Source organism: Canis aureus, unplaced genomic scaffold (assembly GCF_053574225.1).
Source record: "Canis aureus isolate CA01 unplaced genomic scaffold, VMU_Caureus_v.1.0 ptg000124l_RagTag, whole genome shotgun sequence".
Lineage (NCBI taxonomy): Eukaryota > Metazoa > Chordata > Mammalia > Carnivora > Canidae > Canis > Canis aureus.
Genome location: NW_027554438.1, coordinates 49,219 through 72,974, shown reverse-complemented (window position 1 = coordinate 72,974; position 23,756 = coordinate 49,219). Strand labels below are relative to the sequence as shown.

Here is a 23,756-nt window from a genome sequence, read left to right as displayed (position 1 = left end):
AGATTCATGCAAACTAACAAGAATGAAAGCACAACAGTTCAAAACCTTTGGGATACAGCAAAGGTGGTCCTAAGAGAAAAGTACATTTCAATACAAGTCTCTCTCAAAAAAAAAAAAATCAGAAAAATCTCAAATACACAAGCTAACGATACACCTAAAGGAGATGGAGAAAGTACAGCAAATAAAGCCCAAACCAAGCAAAAGAGAAATAATAAAAATTACAGCAGAAATCAATGAAGTAGAAACCAGAACTATAAAACAATGAAACTAGGAGCTGGTTTTTGAAAGAATTAATAAGATAGATAAAACCCTAGCCAGACTTATCAAAAAGAAAAGAGAAAGGACCAAATTAATAAAATCATGAATGAAAGAGGAGAGATCATGACCAACACCAAGGAAATACAAATTATTTTAAGAATGTATTATAGGGATCCCTGGGTGGCGCAGCGGTTTAGCGCCTGCCTTTGGCCCAGGGCGCGATCCTGGAGACCCAGGATCAAATCCCACGTCGGGCTCTCGGTGCATGGAACCTGCTTCTCCCTCTGCCTGTGTCTCTGCCTCTCTCTCTCTCTCTCTCTCTGTGTGACCATCATAAATAAATAAAAATTTTTAAAAAAAGAATGTATTATAACTAATTATACGCCAAAAAATTAGGCCATCTGGAAGAAAGGGATATATTCTTGGAAACTTATAAACTACCAAAACTGAAACATGAAGAAATAGAAAACCTGAACAGACCAATAACCAGTAAGGAAATTGAAGCAGTCACCAACAACCTCCCAAGAAACAAGAGTCAAGGACTAGATGGCTTCCCAGGGGAATTCTATAAAACTCATAAAGAATAAATAATACCTATTCTACTGAAGCCATCAAAAAACATAGAAATAGAAAGAAAGCTTCCAAACTTGTTCCAAGAGGCCAGCATTACCTTCATCCCAAAACCAAAGATCCCATCAAAAAGGAGAATTACAGACCAATATCCCTGATGAACATGGATATCAAAATACTCACCATGATACTAGCCAATAGGATCCAACAGTACATTAAAAGCATTATTCACCACAACAAAGTGGGATTTATTCATGGGATGCAAGGGTGGTTCAACATTCACAAATCAATAAATGTGAGAGATCACATTAATTAAAAAAAAAAAGACAAGAACCATATGATCCTCTCAATTGATGCAGAAAAAGCAATTGACAAAATATAGCATCCTTTCTTGATCAAAACTCTTCAAAGTGTAGGAATACAAGGAACAAGGGATGCCTGGGTGGCTCAACAGTTATAAAGTGCCTGCCTTCGGCTCCAGGCATGACCCTGGAGTCCGGGGATTGAGTCCCACATTGGGCTCCCTGCATGGAGCTTGCTTCTCCCTCTGACTGTGTCTCTGCCTCTTTATATCTCTGTGTCTCTCATGAATAAACAGATAAAATCTAAAAAAAAAAGTAACTTAAAAAAAAGGAATAGAAGGAACATACCTCAGTATCATAAAAGCCATATACCAAAAGTTCATAGGAAACATCATTTTCAAAGGGGAAAAACTGAGAGCTTTTCTTCTAAGGTCAGGAACATGACAGAGATGCCCACTCTTACCACTGTTATTCAACATAGTTACTAGAAGTCCTAGCCTCAACAATCAGACAACAAAAGGGAATAAACGGCATTCAAATTGGCAAAAAGGAAGTCAAACTCTCACTCTTCTCAGATGACATGATACTGTATGTGGCAAACCTGAAAGACTCCCTGCCAAAATTGCTAGAACTCATATAGCAATTCAGCAACATGGCAGGATACAAAATCAATGCACAGAAATCAGCTGTATTTCTATACACTAACAATGAGACTGAAGAAAGAAAAATTAAGGAATCAATCCTATTTCCAATTGCACCAAAAAACAGAAGATACCTAGGAATAAACCTAACAAAGATGCAAATGATCTGTGCTCTAAAAACTACAGAACACATGAAAGAAATCGAGGAAGACACAAAGAGAAAAACATCCCATGCTCATGGATTGGAAGAATAAATATTGTGAAAATGTCTATGCTACTCATAGTCACCTACACATCCAATGCAATCCCTACCCAAATACCATGGACATTTCTCACAGAGTTGGAATAATCTTAAGATTTGTATGGAACCAGAAAAGACCCCAAATATCCAGAAGAATGTTGGAAAAAAAAAAAACTGGGACCACCACAATGCCTGACTTCAAGCTATATTACAAAGCAGTGATCATTAAGACAGTATGGTACTAGCATAAAGACAGACACATGAATCAATGGAAAAGAATAGAGAACCCAGAAATGGACCCTCAGTTCTATGGTCAACTAATCTTCAACAAAGCAGGAAAGAATAGCCACTGGAAAAAAGACAAATTTCTTCAATAAATGATGTTGAGAAAATTAGACAGCAACATGCAGGAGAAAATAGATCATGGTCTTATACCATACACAAAGATAAACTCAAAATGGATTAAAGACTTCAATGGGAGACAGGAATCCATCAAAATCCTAAAGGAGAACACAGGCAGCAAACTTTTTACCTTGGCCTCAGCAACTTCCTGCAAGTCATGTCTCTAAAGACATCAGAAGAAAAAAACACAAAAATGAAATATTGGGCCATCACCAAGACAAAAAGCTTCTGCACAGCAAAGGAAACAGTAAACAAAACTAAAAGGAAACCTACAGAATGGGGGAAGATATTTGCAAATGATATATCAGATAAAGGGCTAGTATCTAAAATCTATAAAGTACTTACCAAACTCAAAATCCAAAAAAACAAACAATCCAGTCAAGAAACGGGCAGAAGACATAAATAGACATTTCTCCAAAGAAGACATATTCAATACCAGCACACATAAAAAAAAGCTTCACATCACTTGCCATCAGGGAAACACAAATCAAAACCACATTGAGATACTACTTTACACCAGTTAGAATGGCTAAAACTAACATGACAGGAAACAATAAATGTTGGAAAGGATGTGGAAAAAGGATAACCCTCTTATACTATTGTTGGGAATGCAAGTTGCTACAGTCACTCTAGAAAAGGAGGTTCCTCAAGAAGTTAAAAATAGAGCTAACCTATGACCCAGCAATTGCACTACTGGGAAGATACAGATGTAGTGAAATGAACTGGCATGTGCACCCCAATGCTAATAGTAGCACTGTCCACAATAGCCAAACTGTGAAAGGAGCTGAGATATCCTTTGATAAATGAATGGATAAAGAAGAGTGTGTGTGTGTGTATATATATATATATATATATACACACACACACACACTCGTGATGAGCACTAGGTGTTATACACACTAATGAATTATTGAAAACTATATCTGAAATTAATAATATATATACTATATGTTGGCAAATTGATTAAATTTTAAAAATAATAAAAGAAAAATTCAATTAACATATAATGTATTATTGGTTTCAGAGGTAGAAGTCAGTGTTTCACGAGCCTTATACAATACCCAGTGCTCATTACATCACATGCCCATCTTAATGTCCATCACCCAGTTATCCCATCTGCCCACTTCCCTCCCCCTCCAGGGACCCTCAGTTTGTTTCCTATGATTAAGAGTTTCTTACGATTTGTCTCCTTCTCTGATTTCATCTTGTTTTATTTTTTCCTCTCCTCCCCTATGATCCTCTGTTTTGTTTCTTAAATTTCACATACGGGTGAGATCATATAATTGTCTCTCTCTGATTGACTTATTTCACTTAGCATAATATCCTCTAGTTTTATCCATGTCATTGCATATGGCAAGATTTGATTTTTTTTGAGGGCTGAGTAGTAGTCCATTGTGTGTGTGTGTGTGTGTGTGTGTGTGTGTGTGTGTGTATCACATCTTTTTTTATCCATTCATCTGTTGATGGACATCTGGGCTCCTTCCATAGTTTGACTATTGTGGATATTGTTGCTCTAAATGTTGAGGTGCAAGCACCCCTTTGGATCATGACTTGTGTATCTTTGGGGTAAATCCCTAGTAGTGCAATTGCTGGGTTGTAGGGTAGCTCTATTTTCAACTTTCTAGGATCCTTCATACTGTTTTTCAGAGTGGCTGCACCAGTTTGCATTCCCACCAACAGTGTACGAGGCTTCCCCCATCTCTGCATCCTTGCCAACATCTGTCATTTCCTGACTGGTTAAGTTTAGCCATTCTGACTGGTGTGATGTGGTATCTCTTTGTGGTTTTGATTTCTATTTCCCTGATGCCAAGTGATGTTAGCCAAAGCAACCTTAAGAAAGAAGAACAAAACTGGATGTATCACAATTTCAAGGTATACCATAAAGCTATAATCAAAACAATATGCTACTGGCACAAAAACAGACACATGAATCAATTTAACAAGACAGAGGGCCCAGAAATAAACTCACATTTATATGGTCAATTAATCTATGACAAAGGAAGCAAAAATATACAATGGGGAAAGCCCATCTCTTCCATAAACAGTGCTGGGAAAACTGGACCTCAACATGCCAAAAAAAGAAAAAAAGAAAGAAAGAAAGAAAAAAGAAAAGAAAAGAAAAACAAAAAACAAAAACTCAACTAAACAACCACTTTCTTACACCAATACAAAAATAAATTCAAAATGTATAAAGACCTAAATGTGAGACCTGAAATCATAAATCTCCTGAAAGAAACTATAAGCAGCAATCTCTCAGAAATCAGCCTTGGCAACATATTTAGCAACCCTCCTCAGGTAAGGGAAACAAAAGTAAAAATAAACTATTGAGAGCACACCACAATAAAAAGATTTTGGATAGCAAAAGAAACAATCAACAAAACAAAAAAGCAAGCTATTAGATAGGTAAAGATACTTACAAATAATATACCCGATAAGAGGTTAATATCCAAAATATATAAAGAACTGCACAGGGGAGGACACAACAGGATGAGCCCTGGGTGCATACTTTATGTTGGCAAATCGAACTTAAACAAGAAATTATATATATATATATATATATATATATATATATATATATATATATATATATATTATATATATGTTGTTTATGATATCAAAATATATATAAAGAACTTATACAACTCAGTACCAAAAAAAAAAAAGAAAAAAGAAAAATTGGGCAGAGGACCTGAAAAGACATTTTTCCAAAGAAGACATACAGATGAAATGGGGGTCAATAACACTAATAATCAAACCAAAACCACAATGAGGTATCACCTTACATCTGTTAGAATGGCTAAAATAAAAAAGACAACAAGTTTTGGCAAAGATATAAAGAAAAAAGAACCTTCATACACTGCTGCTGGCAATGTAAATCAGTATAGCCACTGTGGAAAATAGTATGGACATTCCTCAAAAAATTAAAAATATAAATACCATATGACCCAATAATTTCACTATTGGGTATTTACCCAAAGGAAAAAAAAAAACACAAATTCAAAACGATACATATAACTCTTGTGTTTATGGAAGCAACCTATCAATAGACAAATAAATAAAGAAGATGTGGTGTATACACACTCATAGAAATACTATGAAATCATAAAAAAGGATGAGATAAGCCATTTGAGACAACATGGATGGACCTAGAGGGTATTATGGTAAGTAAAATAAGTCAGACGAAGAAAGATAAATACTATATGATTTTATTCATAAGTGGAATATAAAAAAAAAGACAAAAAACAAATGAATAAATAAACTGAAAGCATCAGACCAGAAACGTTACAGGTGGGAGAGTATGAATTGTGTGAATAGAGGTCTTGGTTCTTGGATTCCCCACCAGATTTACATGGTGATCTGTACTGGCATAAGGACAGCCAGAAGGAAAATAGCAAGCACGAAGCAAAAACATACTCTGAAGGTAGGGGAGGGGGGCAGGTTACAAGAGGTGGACGGGCCCTACATTGTTTGGGGATTGGGTATTTTTTACAGCACTCTGAGCTCATTGGAGTTATGAATGTACAGTAGGGTGGTCTCTAATGGAGGCTGCTTCCAATCATTTGAGAAAACCCTCCTACAGGTTGGAAGGGGGAGTTTTTGACTTTACAAAGTTTGTACTAGAACAGTCAAAGCAGAATTTGCAAAGGTGGGGTGGGAGGAATGGTGAGGATGTAGTATTAAAGAAAATGCATTATAATAATCTAGGGGTTACCCTGAGGCAGAGGTAGAAGAAGAGGACATGCTCTGCACCTGTGGCTCTTAATGTGTCAGTCCCAAGGTCTTGGAAGCCAACAAGATCAGGATATCATGTCCCTGGGGCTTTCAATGCCTAGCTTACTTATCACCGTCCCTGCCTCCAGCTCATGTCTCTATAGTTCCCCTTCAAGGACTTGGGACTCTGCCTCAGGATATTCCTCCTTCTGCTCATGTCTAGCTTCTACCTAACAGAAATATACAGAACAATGTATGGCAACCAATGATGGTTGCCAGAGGGAAGGAGGATGAGAGACTGGGCAAAATGAGTGAAGAGGATCGGGAGATACAGGCTTCCAGTTATGGAATAAATAAGTCATGGGAATAAAAGGCACATCATAAGAATATAGTCAATGATACTGTAATAGGATGTATAGTGATAGATGGTAGTTACACCTGTAGTGAACATAGCATAATGCATAAGCTTGTCAAATCCCTACACTGTACACCTGAAATTAATGTAATATTGTGTGTCAACTATACTCAAATTTTAAAAATAACAGTAATATTGTAATAATGTTGTATGGTGACAGACTTTAATAATATCTACCTTGGTGAGCACTGAATGACATACAGAATTGTCCAATCACTACCTGTGCACCTGAAACAAATATAACATTGTATGCCAACTATACTTCGGTATTTTTTAAATGCCTTCTGGTCACATGCATATCTATTGAACCTCATGATCTTCTGCACAAAACTTAGTCCTTGCACACATTCCTTATACTGGTAAATGTCTCAACCCAGTTGCCATTCTAGCCGCAGCTGCCGCTGCCATCTCCTCCTCCTCCTCCTCCTCCTCCTCCTCCTCCACCGTCCCTACATCCAATTTTTACTAAGACTATGTTAACTCTACATCTCTTAATCTGGCTCCTCCTCTTCCACCCAGTTGTAACTGCTTTAATTCAAGCACCCTTTATCTCTCACTGCACATTGCAATAATCAATTTTCCACTCTCTTCTAAAATCACTTCTTTATCCTGCTGCCAGAGACAGACAGATTTCCACACTGACAACCTAATCACATACTCTCCTGATTGAAATATTTCTATGCACACCCACCCACAGGAAAGAAAATCCAAAGATATCCTATCTAATATGATTCTGGCTTACTTCTCCAGTCTCACCACCTACGCTTAACATCTTTAATTGCTTTGTTCCTTCAACCTTAAATGGCTCATTCCTCTATATATTTGTTTATATTAATTCTTCTGAAAAATTATTCTTCTCTTTTCTCCCTCCTTCACCTTCCATTTTTCTCTACTCCTTATATTTCTGGAAAAACTTACTAATCCTTCAAAATCAGCTGAAGTTTAATCCTTTCTTGGAATCCTTCTGTGATCTTGCTAAGGCCTTCATGCCCTCAAAATGTGATCACAGAAGCATTAGACTCTTCTGGAAGCTGGTTAGAAATGCAGAATCTCAGTTCCACCCCAAATCTACTGAGTCCCACTCCAGGTGGTTTTTACAGATGTTAAAAGCAGAATGCTAGATCAGAGCTACTCCCAACAGCACACCAGCGTTAGCAGCAATTGGGAGCTTCCTAGAAATACAAATCATAATCTGATAAAAATATTTAAATCCAGAATATGCAAAAAGTTCTGAAAACTCAATGATAAACAGATGACCAATTTTTTTAATGGGCAAAAGAACAGACATCACACTGAAGAAAATATATAAATGGATAATAATCATGTGAACAGATGTTCAACCTAACTAGCCACCCTGAACTATCACTATATAAAATGTCAGAATGCAAAGAATAACAACAGCAAATCCTGATAATACTCAGTGCCGCTGGCATGAACATGGAGTAACTGGACCTCCATACATTGCTGGTGGGAGTGCAAATAATGCAGTCAATTTGGAAAGCAGTTTGTCAGTTTCTTATAAAGTTAAATATGCACTCAGAATATGGCCCAGCAATCCCACTGCTCAGCATTTACCCAAATGAAATAAAAACCATGTTTAGGCAAAAAATTATAGATAAATGTTTATAGAAGCTTTATTCATAGTCTCTAAAAACTCAAACCAACCTAAATTTTTTTAAGCCTAAATGTTCTTTAACTGGTGACTGAATAAGCCAGCTATAGTCCATCCATACAATGGAATACTATTCAGCACTAAAAAGAAATGAACTGTGGATATACACAAAAACATGGATACATCTCAAATTTATTATGCTAAGTGAAAGAAACTAGACTCAAAAGGTTACATATTACATTATTGTATTAAATGAAATTTTGGAAAAGGCAAAACTATCTGATGCAGAACAGATCAGTAGTTTCCAGGGCCTGGTGGTATGGGTAGGAACCTGGGGGAATTTGACTAGATGGAACTATTCTACACCTTGCTTTCCATGGTGAAGTGGTTATATGAGTCTTTACTGCCAAAACTCACAAAACTATACACTAACAGGGATAAATTTTAATTCATGTAAATTATGCTTTAATGAAAAATGAAAAAAATAGTATTATATATATCATATACATACTATATGTGATACCCACCTTTAAAATATATGAATAGGGATCCCTGGGTGGCGCAGAGGTTTGGCTCCTGCCTTTGGCCCAGGGCGCGATCCTGGAGACCTGGGATCGAGTCCCACGTCGGGCTCCCGGTGCATGGAGCCTGCTTCTCCCTCTGCCTATGTCTCTGCCTCTCTCTCTCTCTGTGTGTGACTATCATAAATTGATAAAAATTAAAAAAAAAGATTAAAAAAAAACAAAAAAATAAAATATATGAATAAACTGTTGTTAAACTATGAAAATTGACATAATTCTCTTTTTTACTTGACCATACAATTCCTTTCCACAGATGTTTTCCCTAATAATATTGTATTTTATAGTTGGAAGCCTTTTATTGATCATTTACCAAACTTTCCTACACCAAAAATATGTAAAAGCATTTACAATTTGTTTTCTTTCTTATGACCAAAAGACATCAAATAATTTAAAGTTCCTCTGGCTTTTGAGTTACTGTTACAACTATTATTAATTCATAATTAAAAGAATATATATTACAAATTTTACTAAATAGTCATTAAATTTAAACATTTTATTAAAAAGTATAGATATTAATAAGCTGAATGGGGCTATTTTTTCCCAATTAGTTCAGCTATTTGTAAACAAGATTACGAATGGATTCATGTCTATTTTTTCTTTTTATAATTAGAAATACTAAGTATATTAACCAACACAAATATATAAGTAGATAGAAGCAGAAGGGGTTTTGTTAGAACACTGGCACCCATTTCCTTTAACTCCTCGTTTCAAAACAAATAAAAAATTATGTATGTAATGATCTAGTACAAAGGGTTGTTGCTGTTTTTTTTTTTTTTTTAATAATCAACTGAAACTCAGCTAGGTTCCCATTCAACTTTATGGAAAGCAAAAAATCAGGAACTGTTTGACACGCAAATGTGCCTGTACTCATTACACTGAAATATAAAGTTTATGCTCCTTCTGCAATTCTCTTGTCCATCTCCTCCTTGTACTGTCTTTGTTAGCATTTTACTTAAACAAGACCAATCCTCCACTTTCATCTTTGGATGAAACATCATACTTCAAGTTATGGGGCCTAGTTTCCTGAATAGCCACCAAGATGCAACCAAGAAGTATGGAGGAGATCTTTATGGAGGTAAACCTTGATCAAAGGGAAGAGCAGATGGGAGGGAGCCAAGGAGAAAATGTCCCCCTCCTTTCTCTCTTTCTTATGGACTACTCGCAGGTGAAGTTCTCCTTTCAGTACTTCTGGGAAAGTCCCAAATGCAGAGTAAATTATGAATGCTAATGTCTCTCTGCAGTTCACTATGGTAACCAGTATAGCAACACATATATACCTCCCTCCCTTCTTTTCCCTTACCTTCACTGCCTGAGGCTTGTACCTCCCAAATAAAGTGTCCTATCAAGAACTGTGAAAGGCTGGAGATTTCACCCCCAATTGTAAGCTAACAAGTGAGCCTGCCACAGTTTCACAGGTGCTGAGAGAAGACACAAGTCAGATAAAGGACTTTGTTACTCATAGCACAGCAGGCAGTATGTACTTTATGTTTATGCTGGCTCTCCTTGCCCACCAAGATATGTGGGGGTATTGTGTGTACAGTATATCTGTGTTACTGCTGAGATAAGCTTTGGAAACTCCCAATATTTTAAAGGGACTGCTAGGAAACGTGTCTAACTATTTTCCCACGGAGGCATATTATTTTTATTTTCTTGGCCAGAAAAAAAAATCTGCACATTCCTCCCAGAGTTGACACTATCCCTATCTTTAGAGGCTATTTACTACACAAACATCTCTCAAAATATAATCTTGGACAAAAGCTGTCACCGATGTGCAGAAACACCATGGAGACTTGCCACTCAACAAGTCTTTAATCTTTGATTTCAGATCCACTTTCTAAAGGTCCAAAGCTAAGATAAACAATTATCCGAGTCATGCATTTTCTCAATTTTTGGACATTTCCCAGATCTTGGATCCTCATTTCACCCTTTTTCACTCTATTCAATGTTCTTGGAGGACTTACTTGTGTTTAGCCAATGAGAGGCTCAATCGTCAGGTCTAAGGGTGGGGAGAGAGATCAGAGTAGTTTTTCCCCTGTACCCTCCCTTACTAGGTCCTGGTGTCAGCTTCTTCCAGTGGCAATTGGTCTAACAGCGAGTGTCTAATTTTATAGTTTAATAATAAAACATAGAGAATGTTTAACTTGTTTTATAAAATGAGAATTTATGGTAATTAGAATAAATCTTACATGACATGACTTAAAAAAGCAAATTTTAATTACTTTAGTGAACAATATACATTAAATCTGAAAGAAACCACATTGAAGTTTTATCCAGAGTTTTTTCCAATATATTTAAAATTTTTTGACATTTTCAGAGCACATCAAATTATATATTTTTAAAAAGTTTTCCTACTCTATATCCTTTAGCTGTTCTTCGGTGCTTTCAGGTACTAGAGAATAACATTAGGAGTGGAAAAGGATTTCCATTAGAAAAGGCCATTTTTAAGCACTTAAAATTTGTTACTGATGTTCTTTCTACTTTTTCCTCAATGGACTCTTCCTCAGAAGCCATCAATTCTTTAAAAAGTCAGGAGATAAAAGAAACAAAGTTGTTTAAATTAAAATTAATATTATTTTCTTACCTTCTACACCACATATCTGAATTCACCATTCTTAGTTACCAAAAGTACCAGTTTCCACCCCAGGCTCTATCCTTAACAGAAATATATAGAACTCTGGAAAGACTCAAAGTCCTATAGGTTCATGGTAGCATGATTAATCATTGCAGGAGGCTTCCCCTTTCTAAGGCATCCAGAGAGGTTTATCCTTCAGGCAATATTCCTTAGTAAGTTATAAGATAAGCGAGGACCTTGTATACCTTTTACAAATTGGAACTTGAGCTTTTCTGAATACAGGCTTGTTTCCAAGCAGATCAATTTTGGGGGAAAACTACACATGGAAGTAAAGTATAAGGAAATTTACTGTCTAAAAACCATTCACGCTTAAGTATCTTGGAAAGGCACGTATCTTCAGGTTGATGATCACAGCACTATGCTATATCATACTTGCAAGTATTGAGAAGAATGTTAAAAGTTTACAAAAATCATGAGTTACTGATTCACAAAAGTTCAAGACTAACCAGTAAAAGGATAAAAACTATTTTTATGGTCTTGTTGAAAAATACAATACAATTAACAATGTTTTAGACTATAAAGAGGGGGGGAGGAAAGTAGCTTTATGTAAACCTGTATCAACCTATTGTATTTATCAGGCTCAACGTTCTATTGGCCCTCCAACACTCCCATCTCTCTCTCTTGCCAGGTATCCATGTACCAAACAGCTTCACTTTGCTGCAGCAACACACATTCCCAAATGGAGTGTGAATCAGTGAGGCCATTATCTTGATCTTTAGGGCATATTCTCAACTCCCCTAGACTGAGTGCACAAAATATGATGGTGGTCAGGTTACGGATACCTCTTACTGCCTTTTTCTTTTTTTCCCTAGGCACTGAGAATATGCATTAGAGAAAAACGAGAAAGCTCTTCTTTTTGCCACCCTGAAATACTGAGTACCTATTATATTCAACATAGTGGCAAAATTCTGCATAATTATTGGTTCTTTAAAATATGGTTGGTTTTAACGTAGTTGCTTTTATTGCATTAGGGGACTGTTTATTGTAAGTTGGCATGTTTCAGAGGTTCCAAGTATAATTCTGTAGTGTTTGATGAATAGATTCCACATTCAGTTCTGAATCTGCACTGAAGATGCACTGTAATTATGCACCATTTAAAAACTTCTTCAATCCCTATAATTAGGATACATTGCCACCAGGTGGCAGGGGAATACCTTCATTTCATGAACTGAATTACTTGGCAAAAACTAGTACTGTTATTTATTTTAACTATTTGCTTTTTATTGTAATCTAGACTCAGTTGGAGATTAATATCAAGAGCGTGATAATAATTTTTAATGGTAACGGATACAAATTACTCTCCTTCTCTGTATCCCCATGGCATTTTGATTATATATCTACTAGGGATCCAAACATCTTGATTTCTGCTTCATTGACAGACAGACATATGGTCTCTGAGGGTCCTCAAGACCGTATCAGAGACTTCATTAAGAATATTTTCTGGGCAGCCTGGGTGGCTCAGCATTTTGGTGCCACCTTCAGCCCAGGCTGTGATCCTGGAGACCCGGGATGGAGTCCCACATCAGGCTCCCTGCATGGAGCCTGCTTCTCCCTCTGCCTGTGTCTCTGCCTCTCTCTCTCTCTGTCTCTCTGTGTGTGTCTCTCTCATGAATAAATAAATAAATCTTTAAAAAAGAATATTTTCTTAATAATGCTAAGATATTATTTGCTTTTTTCATTCTCATTTTTTCTTAAGTGTACATACAATAGGGTTTTCTAGAGGCTACATGACATGGAATAAAACGGTCATTCTGTCAAAGAAATGTATTATTGTTTTATATTTGTATTTGAAATTTTCTCAGTTTTAATTTCTAATGTGATAAATACTGAGAGATGTAAGAATAGATGTTCTCTGTGATTTTCAATAATTCTGAAGAGTCTAAGGGAGTCCTGATATCTAACTTGAAAAAGTCCTACTCTAAGTAGTTAGTTTTGGTTAAATGTTGATGTATTTTTCTGTTTCTTTTGAAGACATAAGTTGTTCATGGATCTCCAGGATCACACCCCAGGCTGCAGGCGGTGCTAAACCACTGCACCACCGAGGCTGCCCTGTCAGCTGGTTTTACTCAATTCCTATAACTAAAATATTTAAAGGAATTCTTTCTTTACGTTATAAAATCCTGAGTTAAAACATGGATAGTGACTAGATCTAAGCTATGGAATGAAAAAACTATGTAGTGAAGTTGAACTGGGAATGATTATGGATGGCCAAAACCTTACAAATAATATGTGATTTCACTCAATTATTTAAAGCTAATGATCAAGTTATACTCTTAACTTCAGACAGGAGATAAGAAAATGTTCCATAAAAAAAAAAGAAAAGAAAAGAAAAGAAAATGTTCCATAAATTAAATGACATTTTTCATTATTTATCACCCAGGCATTTTACTGTAAACTAACTTCTTCTGTATTCCACACTATTCATATCTCATATGAGACTTGCTATAATTTTTTAGTTTACAGCTGTTATCCCACAAATAACCACCACCCAGGGTGGGATACCTGTGACATTCCTCAGGAGTGTTCATGGTAATGCCTAGCTGGGGGGAAAAAACAATCTTTAACTTGACAAAGCCAAGGCATTCAGTGTCTGGTAGGTCCTCTTTAGCATATGAAAATCCTTTTGGAACTCCCTTTTGCCTACCTTCCCCAAACTCCTAGGTATATAATTAGCCACCCCTCACAGGCCTGAGGCAGCCCCTCTTCCTGCCCAAGGCTCCTGTCCCCTGCTTTAATAAACCCACCATTTTGCACCAAAGATCAAGTCCTGTGACTGGCTCTCTGCATGGAGCCTGCTTCTCCCTCTGCCTGTGTCTCTGCCTCTCTCTCTGTGTGTCTCTCATGAATAAATAAAATCTTAAGAAGAAAGAAAGAAAGAAAGAAAGAAAGAAAGAAAGAAAGAAAGAAAGATCATATAAGACGATCTCCATGAAAGTACACTGATAGTTTTCACATGTTATAAGTATGTAGGATATTAGTATTAATACAAAGAAGATTTGTATGCTTTAACACAATAAATTTTGGTCCTCTTCTGAGGCTCAGTGAGGCCTTGTTTGTAGCCCAAGGCAGACATTGACAGGCAGAAAGTCTCTGGAGTAAAGTTGCCATTAGGAGAGCCCTATCCTGAGTAGACTGAAGCTAATGGTAACAAGAGGGAGAATCACTATAGGCAAGAATGAAATATAGGAGTAAACTTGGAATCCATGCCCAGCTATGGTCTAAAGAGCAAGATCTAATAGAATAGGCCAGAATACTGAGAATAGCTTGGTATGGATTACTACTGATCTAGGATTTGATCATACTCTACTTACAAGCTAGTAAATTTGCCTGAAACTATTTCATAAATATTGACAGAAGATATGAGACTTGTGGGTCAAAAATAAAAGACTATTACTCATGACACAGCTATAGAGAAAACATTATTTCCTTCCTCAAGGATGTTCCCTGAATAAAACCATAAGAAATGGTCTGGGTAAAGAGTAGTCATGGCCTTGCATTCTTGGTATACCCAACAAGAAGTGAGTCATGAGGCTTATCTCCCAACAAGTCCTAGAGCACATGGAGCAAATGTGTCAGATCTAAAACAGTACAAAGTGAAAGGATACTAGAATTCTATTATCTGTAGCACTGGCTAGAAGATTTACTGATGACTTAAAGCAATCATCTCTCAACCCAACCTGGATATTACAGTTGGAATGTTTAAAAAATGCACATCTTAATGACTCTGATTAAATTGGTGTATCATGTAGCTTGCCATGAGTATTTTTTAAAGATTTGAATGTGAACATGAGCACCTACATGAAAACAGGGAGAGGGGCAAAGGAAGAGTATCTTCAAGCGGACTCCCCACCAAATGCAAAGCTGGATGTGGGGCTCCATCCCACAACCTATGAGATCATGACCCAAGCCAAAACCAAGAGTTGGACGCTTAACAAACTGAGCCACCCAGACACCTCGCCATGAGTATTAAGAGATTCTAATATATAAAATCGAGACTCCTGATTTAAACAGCCCATATGGGATTAGATCATATGCCTCCATCTTCCCCAATGATAGAAATCCTATACAACAATAGTTTTCAGTCTTTGGCATGCATGAGAATTACTTAAATGGCTCTAAATTACAGATTGCTAGGCTCCAACCCCATAGTTTTTCATTCAGTAGGTGTACAGTGGGGCCTAAAAATTTGTAATTCCAGTTAGCTCCCTGGTGACGCTGATGCTGCTAGTCTGGAACCATTCTTTGAGAACCACTGATTTTTTTTAAGATTTTATTTATTTATTCAGGAGACATACAGAGAGAGAGAGGCGGAGACATAGGCAGAGGCAGAAGCAGGCTCCACGCAGGGAGCCTGATGTGGGACTCGATCCTGGATCTCCAGGATGACGACCTGAGCCAAAGGCAGACGCTTAGCTGCTGAGCCACCCAGGTGGTGTCTCCTGATGATTCTTTTTTCTTTTTTTTTTAATGATTTTTAAAGACAAAGAATAGTTATAATTTTGAAAAATTCAATGTAAATAAAAATAATGTGATCAAATCTGAACTTCTCATTAACAGACTAATTCCAGATTAATTTTGTTTTATAATTCATATTTAACTAGCAGTAACTCTTAATTAGATTTCAACAACAAAAGCCAAATGTAAAAACTATTCAGAAAGATGTTCATTATGGAAGAAGGAGGAGATGTTGCAAGGAATTGAGCTGACAAGCAAATAATCCAAGGTTGGGAGAAGAGGCTAGAAAATAGACTAGAGGAGAGGCACAAGCTGTGGTACAGTTAGTGTGGTTTCAGAAACATGATGCTATACACCGTCAGACCAGAATAGCCTCCACTGAATCTGTATTGTGAGTGTTGTTTTAAGCCTCAGAACCCCATATGTCCCTATAGGACAATTAAGGATCTGGGCAGCCCCGATGGCCCAGTGGTTTGGCGCCGCCTTCAGCCCGGGGTATGATCCTGGAGACCCAGAATTGAATCCCACATCAAGCTCCCTGCATGGAGTCTGCTTCTCCCTCTGCCTGTGTCTCTGCCTCTCTCTCTCTCTGTCTCTCATGAATAAATAAATAAAATCTTTAAAAATGAAAAAAATAATAATTAAGGATCTCCCAATAAATGCTTAGATGCTAAATAAATATATAAAGCAAATATTTTTCTTTAAATACAGGGGTCCCTGGGTGGCGCAGTGGTTTGGCGCCTGCCTTTGGCCCAGGGCGCGATCCTGGAGACCCGGGATCGAATCCCACGTCGGGCTCCCGGTGCATGGAGCCTGCTTCTCCCTCTGCCTATGTCTCTGCCTCTTTCTCTCTCTGTGTGACTATCATAAAATTAAAAAAAATTTAAAAAAAGAAATAAATACAAATTAACACTTCTAAATTATGTTTAACATATTTCTATCAAGTTGTATTTCTTAACGTCACCGAGTCCTAATATTTAAAATAGCACATTTAAAAGAAAAAAATGGACATAAAAGAGAAAGTTATCTAAACTATATTTTTATTATTATGATATTTTACCATGGTTCTCTAAAGTTTCCTTTTATATCATTTCTACCACATACTTTGCTCATTGCTGTAAGTATATATATATATATATATATATATATATATATATATATATATATATATATATACACACACACATACATATATATTTAAGCTTTTAATCTAACAAGAAGTTGAAACAAGTTGAAGGTGCTTTGAAGTCGGTACATAGGAAGTCAAAACATGTAAAATAATCTCTGATGAACTTCAGTCATTATATATATATATATATATATATATATATATATATATATATATATATATATTAAACATGCTTTACTCTCAGGAGGATTCATATTTATGCTTGATATCACAAATCTTTATTAAAGCAGGCAGTAAAGATGAGGCTCAGAAGATGACTGAATAATGAAGCAGAGTTATCAGTTGAGATATGTACTCTAGAGTGTGTACTTTTAGCAAATAGCTAACATCCATAAGCATGGAAGAAGTTTTGCCTTTGCAGAGTCTACATGAGGATTAATAATTCAGATACAGTGTTTCTATTATGTTTGAGAGAGTTTAATAACCAACAGCCTCCTAACCATCTTTATTTTCCAGGTTCATCTCATGTATGGATCTTTCCTCAAGATCCTATTCACTTCCCAACCTCAATCATCACTTCCACTCTGATGACCCTAAATATACACTCCCATCCCAGGCTTCTTTCTGGAGCTTCAGACTCATTCTCAGCGCTTTATTGGCTGTTATTACTTTATCTGAACCATAAATTCACCTTATCCTAAACCAATTTAACAACTTTCTTCCCCAAAGGAGATCCTACTCTGATTTGCAGGTATTAGGAATTCCATCTTTTTCATACTTTCCTGTTGATAATTGCTGAGTCGTTTTCAACTCTTCTTTCTTCATCCCTTAAATTCTGCAGTCATCAAGTCAAAATTTTTCTGTGTTCTCTCTCTCTGATCCTCCCTTCCTCCACCTTGTTTATACCCTTATTATTTTTAACTGAAGTTCCATAACAGAAGAGGGAGAGGGTCTTCCCTTTTCCTGTCCATCCTGGGCAAACCTAACAGATTATTCTTCCTTATTTGCATCTCTTGACTCTGTGGCTCTAAAACCTTTAAGGAGTCCTCACTGGCCTCCTGCCACCATTTCCTGCAGCCTGGGCCTCCCGCCACCAGCAAGCCCATGCCTTAAAACCCGGGAACTTGTTGTTTGCCAAGGTGAAGGGCTACCTGTGCAGGCTGGCCTGGATCGATGGCATCACCGAGGGTGCTGTGAAGCCCCCCCCCCAACGAGTACCCCATCTTCTTCTTTGGTACGCACAAAACAGCCATCCTGGGACCCAAGGACCTGTTTCCTTACGACAAATGTAAAGATAAGTACGGGAAACCCAACAAGAGGAAAGGCTTCAATGAGGGGCTGTGGGAGAACCAGAACAATCTCTGCGCCAGCTACAGTGCTCCTCTGCCGGTGAGTTCCTCTGATCGTGAGGCCCCTGAAGCTGACCCGGCAGGTGGGAACAAGGACGACGAGGTCCGGGGAGTCATGGCCGTCACAGCTGTGACTGCCACAGCGGCCAGTGACAGGATGGAGGGTGACTCAGACTCAGACAAAAGCAGGATAACAGTGGCCTGAAGCGGAAGGCAGCAGCCCTGAAGATGTCAGTCTCAAAATGAACTCGAAAGGCTTCCAGTGACCTGGATCAAGCCAGTGTGACTCAGAAAGCTCATCTGAGTCAGAGAAGACCAGTGACCAGGACTTCACCCCCGAGAAGAAAGCTGTGGTCCAGGCACCTCGGCGGGGCCCCCTTGCAGGACGGAAGAAAAAGAAGGCACCTTCAGCCTCCGACTCTGACTCCAAAGCAGAATCCGACAAAGGGTGAGCCAGTGGCTGTGGCCAGGTCAGCATCCTCCTCCTTCTCCTCCTCCTCCTCCTCCTCCTCCTCCGACTCAGATGTGTCTGTAAAAAAACCTCCTCGGGGCATGAAGCCAGCTGAGAAGCCACCTCCAAAACCGCGTGGATTGGAAGCCAAAGCCTGAGCGGTCCGACTAGCTCAAGTAGTGACAGCGACAGCAATGAGGTCGACCGCATCAGCCAGTGGAAGCGCCGGGATGAGGAGAGGTGGCGCCAGCTAGAAGCCAGGCGGTACAGGGAGCAGGCGGAGGAGCTGCGAAGGCTCCGTGAACAGGAAAAGGAAGAGAAGGAGCAGAGGCGCGAGCGTGATGGCGGAGGCCCCGGCCAGCGGGAGCAGCAGCGGGGATGAGCTGGGGGACGAGGATGAGCCCGTCAGAAAGAGTGGCCTCAAGGTTCCGGGGCCGCGGACCACAGGCCTCTTCCGACTCGGGGCCTGAGGCTGAGCTGCAGAGGGAGGCAAAGAAGGCAGCAAGACAAAGCACAGAGCCTACGAGGAGACCCAGCCAGAAGGAGAAGAGAGGGTGCCTCAAGGAGAGGCCCTGAGCCAGGCCCGCGAAGGTGGAGCGAACTTGGAAGCTGTCAGAAGGATTCCCACCTGACCAGAAGGTCGAGAAAAAGAAAGAACCTTCCATGGATGAGAAGCTACAGAAGCTGCACAGTGAGATCAGGCTCGCCCTGAAAGTTGACATTCTGGATATGAAGAGGTGTCTGAACGCACTAGACGTGCTAGGAACCCTACAGGTGACCTCACAGATCCTGCAGAAGAACACGGATATGGTGGCCACATTGAAGAAGATCCGCCATTACAGGGCCAACAAGGAGGTGATGGAGAAGGCTGCGGAGGTCTACCCCAGCTCAAATCTCGGGTCCTGGGACCAAAGATTGAAGCCACCCAGAAGATGACCAGAGCTGGGGTGGAGAAGGAAAGGGCCGAGATGGAGAAGGCTAAGGAGGTGCTGGCTGGAGAGGAGGCTCCCATGGAGAGGGAAGAAGACAAGGCGAATGCTGATCTCTCGGCCCCGGTGAATGGTGAGGCCACATCCCAGAAAGGAGAGAGCATGGAAGACAAGGAGCAGGAGGGAAGACACAACTCCGAGGAGGGGCTGGGCTGTGGCTCCTCTGAAGAGCCGTTACACAATGACAAGGCGCGGGAGGGCTCCGAGATGGATGCACCTGGGAAGGAGCGGCAGGAGCATGCAAGGTTGTGGATGGACTCAGAGTCCCTGGACAAGGAGGCCAGATGAGCCCTGGCAGCCAGGCTCACCTGTAGATACCCCAGCCCCCACCTGCCACCTGCAGAGCAGAGACCTGTTGGGGAAACACCATGCTGTCCCATTTATATGTCCCCTGGGTTGTTTTTCTGCCTAACTTCTGTGATTTCCAACCAACATGGAATGACTATAAAGGGTTTTTTTAATGAAAAAAAATAAAAATAAATAAATAGAGTCCTCACTACTAACCATATTAACATTTTCACCCTGGTATTCAAGATCCTTCTAATATACAAAAGATCTGGCACACATTCCCAATCTTATTTCCTACTGCTTTCTCTCATGTTCCACATGTTCCAAACTTGGTCGCCTCTCTAAATAGAACCTGTGCTTTCTTCCTTCTAAGGCTTTCTTTCCTTTCTGTCACTTAAAGACAGCTCAACATGGTGGAAAGAAGAGCTTCAAGCTTTGGACTCACTGCATTCAAATCCCTACTCTTCAGGTATGTAATTGTGAGCAAATTACTTAATTTTTCAAATCCTCTGTTTCATAGTCTCTAAAATGTATATAATTCTTACATCTCTAAATTTGAGCTTTAAATGAGATAATCCACCAAAGGAGGTCAGTACCTATCACTGATCTTACCACTTCCTTCATGTAGACAAATTTCAAACATTGTGTTCTCACTGCATTAAGCTTTCTTCATCTTCTCACCCAGATGTGATCTCTGCCTTATTTTTAGCAATTTGCATGAATCTTAGGGCACTAACTTTACTCTATATTAAGTCCTTTACTTAAAAAACAATCATTTGCAGAATTATAGAATCTTTCATGTCAACAATCTTGTTTTACCCATCTCAGGATTTCTGTGGCACTCCACATAGTGTCTTCAATCTAGCTTAGTAAACATTTGTGCAAGGAATTGATTTGACTATTTCCAATAAAAAACAGGATGCAAGAAAAAAGCCCCTAACTATTCTAGGGTCTCTTGGGAATAAGGTACTAATAAGAGAAATAAGAGGAGAGGGTGAAGAATGGAGAGACCACATATTAAACTATAGAGAGCAAGACTACAGGCCTTCTTTTTTTTAAATACTTATTTATTTATTTATTTATTTATTTATTTATTTATTTATGTAGTTACAGAACCCACTCCCCAGGCCCAGCACGAGAAAAGGAAGCAGAGCCAAGGCAGCAGCAGCAGCAGGAGGAGAGCAGGTGGCTGGCGTCCCGCTCCCCCCCCACACTGCTCCCAACACTGTGGAGATGCAGGGCCAGGCACTACGGGTTCACCCTTTTTTTTTAAATTTATTTATGATAGTCACACACACACACACACACACACAGAGACAGAGACACAGGCAGAGGAAGAAGCAGGCTCCATGCACTGGGAGCCTGATGTGGGATTCGATCCCGGGTCTCCAGGATCGTGCCCTGGGCCAAAGGCAGGCGCCAAACCGCTGCGCCACCTAGGGATCCCGACTACAGGCCTTCTTACAGAATTCATTTCCACTTATGGGAACATCAAACCAAACCTTAGAGCCATGTCTCCAGGAGAGCTCAGGAGAGTAATTGCTCTGTCCCATTTGAAGGATCCAATGCCACTCTAGGGAAGTAGACACCAAGAATTACAAACCCAGAAGGTCATAGGGAAGGCAGAGAAGGGATTTCACCAGATGATGCCAAAAAAGACCTATGACACAAATATTGTAAACAAAATAGGCATAGAGAGGGATGAGTCTATCGGGTTCGATACCCTTTCAAGCTATTTGTTTTCTATATAATATCTCTCTTCATTTTTCTTATATTTTGCTATTAATTCAGATTTCATATAGATGAACATGCAGTATGGTAAAAAGGCCATTTATTGCCAGTATATCAGTCCCTAAACTTTTACAAAGATGGCTTTGGCAAAGCCATTTTCATCTTATCGACTATAATTTCTTCAAATACACTTTCAACACCTTAAAGAAGCTTGGAGGGGCAACTGGGTAACTCACTCGGGTAAGTGTCTGACTCTTGATTTCAGCTCAGGTCCTGATCTCAGAGTTGCCTGATTGAGCCCCATCTCAGTTCCATGCTCAGTGGGGAGTCTGCCTCTCTCCCTCTGCCCCTCCCCCCTGCAGCGCTCGCTCGCTCTCTCTCTCTCTCTCTTGAATAAATAAATCTTTTTTTTAAAGGAAGTATGGAATTAACTTCTTCTTTGGTATCAATTCAAAGAAAAATATTCTGAGCTATTTGCCCTTTGATCTGGGGATAACTGTGTTTTAATCTACATTGTCAATGATGCTATTTCAAGAGATTTTAATTAATAGCCACACACACAAAAAAAAACAATGAAAAGAAGAACAATAAATGCATAGAGAATTTCTTAGGGCTTCTTTTGTAGTTCTTTCATGCTGGGAGATGAGAAAAGGAGAATAGATAGAGGTGTGTTCATAAACTCAGAATAAAGAAGTACAAACTTTGTTCTGGAGTCTGCTGACCTGACTGCCAGGATGTTTCAGTTCCAACAGTTTCTAAGCTTTGTTTCCCAAGTGAACATATAGTACTAGCAACGTAGATTGTAGAGAGTAGGACCTGATAAAAATGAAATTCCCTCTTTTAATGAAGCAGCAATGGAGAAGACAGATCAGTCAGGAGCAAGCCTCCACTCTGGATTATAGAAGCATAGGAGCAATCACTGAAGGAGGATGAAGACCTGGTCAATGACCCTGCAGTGCAGGGCTTCCTCATGCAGAGAAAACAACAAAGCCACTTCACCCTTTGGCTTTTGCTGGAATAGGGATCCTTGGAAGGATGCAGTTGGAATCACTAACACTGCATCTGTTACCAGCTACATCCATCCCAGTAGATTATAGTTAACTCATGAAAATATCTCGCCCTCTGATCAAGGGTGCAAAATCAGGGGAACTAGTGCTCTTTTATCTCCCCTTCTTTCATTGCACTGAATAAATAGACCCAGATCGATCGATTGATCTATCTATATCTATCTACCTACCTAATGGTATTCACTTTTTTTAAGATTTATTTTTATTTTTTTAAATTTATTTTATAGAAAGAGAGAGTGGTGGGAAGGGGCAGAGAGAATCTCAAGCTGACTCTCAGTGGGGACCTCCAACGCAGGGCTCAATCCCAAGACCCTGATATTATGACCTGAGATCAAACCCAAGAGTCACTTAAATGACTGGGCCAGAGGGCAGGGGCAGACAGACCCTACAGGTGGCACTTGGTGTGACCTTGCGGCAACTTCGCGCTTGTCTGCTTTGATACAAGTTTCTGTTTGCTCCTTTTCTAAAGAAATAGCCCATATCGCTTGTGCTTGTTGGGTGCCAGGCCTCGTACCGGCTGTCCCTGGGATCTGCCCGGTGCCTGTTGACTTTGCGACATTGTTTATTCTCCGTGTACGTGAGGGAACGTTCTCCAAGGCGCGCCTCCTGTTCCTGCAGCGGGCTTTGTTCTGTGGTTGTGACCTGTCAGCTGCCTTTCATGCCACATTTAGGGATATTTGCCCACAACCCAACGTCCTCAAATACTGTTCCAGACGCGCCCTGACACTATCTCAGCTGACCTTGCTTCCCTTGCAAGCTCGGGCGCCGGCTACCTGCCTTTGTGATCTCTTTACGCTCCGTGGCCTTCCATCACATGGGGTCTGAGCCACTGTTGTGTTGTCCTTGCATCTTAAGGACCAATGATGGGACTGGGCAGGAAGCCTACACCTCCCTGGACACAGGAGAGAGGAGAGGAGGTGGGAACCCCGAAA

The 23,756-nt window shown here is 39.4% G+C and overlaps 1 long non-coding RNA gene and 1 pseudogene across 3 annotated transcripts in view; one reads left to right on the top strand and one right to left on the bottom strand.

Moving 5' to 3' along the window:
* LOC144309600 (uncharacterized) overlaps positions 1–23,756 on the bottom strand; it is a 100,996-nt gene that overhangs the window by 29,813 nt on the left and 47,427 nt on the right. For all 3 annotated transcript variants that reach the window (XR_013375550.1, XR_013375549.1, XR_013375551.1), the window contains exon 3: positions 8,680–8,850. This is a non-coding gene — a long non-coding RNA (uncharacterized LOC144309600). The remainder of the gene's footprint in view (positions 1–8,679; positions 8,851–23,756) is intronic.
* On the top strand, positions 9,742–20,026 carry LOC144309598 (hepatoma-derived growth factor-related protein 2 pseudogene; annotated as a pseudogene).